Source organism: Melampsora larici-populina (genome assembly GCF_000204055.1).
Source record: "Melampsora larici-populina 98AG31 unplaced genomic scaffold MELLAscaffold_389, whole genome shotgun sequence".
Taxonomy (NCBI): Eukaryota; Fungi; Basidiomycota; class Pucciniomycetes; order Pucciniales; family Melampsoraceae; genus Melampsora; species Melampsora laricis-populina.
Window position 1 is genome coordinate 1 of NW_006769116.1, and position 2,377 is coordinate 2,377.

A 2,377-nucleotide genomic window follows, 5' to 3' on the forward strand; every position below is an offset into this window, starting at 1 on the left:
TTTTTGACCCCGGTTGATGCCGATCCTTACCGATCTCCGTCACCTAAAGTACATAGTACATAGCGGTCTCGAAAGACAAATGATGTGGCTCGGCGACGGTGGGCACCTCACTGGATTACGTACCGGGAGTCGGTTCTCGTCGAGCACTTTGAATCCCGTCACGGAGATCGCATATATGTAGTTGCCGAGTTCGTCGCCCAAGAAGTTGTCGCCATGTACCCTCCTAGTCACCCCCAAAGCCTTCAAAATTGTCTCCGATTGCTTCGAGACAGCAAGGATCTATGTAACCCGGCTGAGTTGATGATTCTTCAAAGCCACAAAGTTCCTTGGATGAATATGACGTATGTACCTCGTCGACTGCAACTCATCTGGGGGTTCGAGCAATCCATAGACCAAAGTTGTCACTCGCTCCTTGCAAGAAGTTTAGGTAATAACGGTCGCAGACATCATGCACAAAAAGAACCTGCCTTAAAAGGCTCTTCTGCTCCTTGGGAACAACGCTGAGCCAGCAGCGCTGCTTGTAGCGCCAACGTAGAGGTAACGTAACTTTACGCGTTACGATATCCGTTAGCTTAACGGGCCTCTTTGGAGCTACGTTGACGGAAACCCGTGCCGGGGTTTTTATTTATGAGCTACGTTAGCACTTACGGATAACGGATATTTTTTTTTCGAGTTACGCCACAGCCACGTAACCCGTTACGGTAACTGTGTTGCGCACAGGCCAGGGCAGGGGCAGTTCTTTCCCAAAGCAGCCAATGTACCACTCCTTCGCAAAGCAATCACCACCTATCACCTCCCAATCTAGATTGATTGTTACGCAAGGGGTTGGACGTACCTAAATCATTTGACAGTGAGTTTGAGTGACCTCTTCAGTCCTTTTGCTGTTCCTTCCATTCGCACAACGGACGACTCAATTCCATCCAATTGTTTCCATTTCCTTCATTTCATCTTGTTTCCCTATTTTCTCTATCATACTTGATCTCAATCACTAATATAATGATTAATCCATCTCGTCGGCCATTTGTTGGCATCTTTATACAGATGTTCCAATACATGTATCTTCGTTTATCCGTCGTTCCAGACTCCAGTCAACCCCATCAAGTCCAGTCAAGCATCACGTCTTCGAACACTGTTCCAGCGACTCCTACTCGACCTCAAAGACAACGAACCAAAGTTACCACACCTGGAATGATACCCACCAGTTCAGATAGTCGTCGAAGAGTCAACCATCCATCTCAAACTTCTAAATCGACACCTCAAACTTCTAAATCAACTACCAAGGATACAAACCCTACATTAATTGAGTCCTCGCAAGATGAAAGTGATTCACCTCAAGTGGTTTACCCACCAGCGAAGAAATCACGCAAGAAAAGAAAGACCGCCACAATCAACACGGAAAACCAAGTAAGCATACTTATCATACTATTTGATCTAACTCAATCGCGATCTGACCCTTCCCACTTGAAGTTTTCTTCGGCTCAGGTTACGAAGGATCTTCTCCGAGCAGATTCAGACACAGAAAACACCAAAGTTCGCAAACAAAAACACATCAACCTTGAGGAAGACGAAAAGACCGATGCTCTGCTAGCCTATTTTGGATCTCCTTTTCACAGCAAGCCAACCGATGTATGTAACTTTTGCTGATTACTCATTATAGAACTCTTAGACTGAGAACTGTTACTTAGGATGTAACCAAACGACCCATAGCCTATCCGTGCTTATTCTGCAGCCGGGACGAGAAGAACCCAGTTCGCATCAGTTTTACAAACCCTACAGGAAACCTAAAGGCTCATCGAGACGGCTCAACTCAGACTGGTCGAGCGTCGACAGGCTGCCCTGGTCGAAGACAAGCCCGTGAGGCGGGTCACTCTGTTCCTCCATCCGTTGCTGAAGTTCGAGCTCGAGAAGAAGCTGAAAAGAAGAAGTCAAATGGACCTATTGACGCTTTTGTGACTACAATCAAAGCGTCAAAATTTGACAACCTCACGTTCAACCAAGGGATGTGTACGTGGCTGCTCCGGCAATCCTTGCCTTGGCGAAGACTGGCGGACCCTTGGCTTCGAGCATGCATCCAATACTTGCGACCTGAAGCCAAACTGTACGGCAGGCAATGGGCCGCGTAAGAGGCTAAACGTCTGAACTTATCCATGAAAAAAGAAGTTGTGGACGATGTGGTAATCAAAATATGAGACCAATCAAAAAATCAAAAAAAATCGAATTTTGAATTACATCAATTATATTACATATAGTTTAATATTTACATCATTTTATCATTCAAACAAACTTATCAAGATAAGTATAAACTATTAACAAACAGATTACCAAAAAGAACGAAGGAACAAAACCATAAGACAAACTCGAAAATAGAGGTATACAG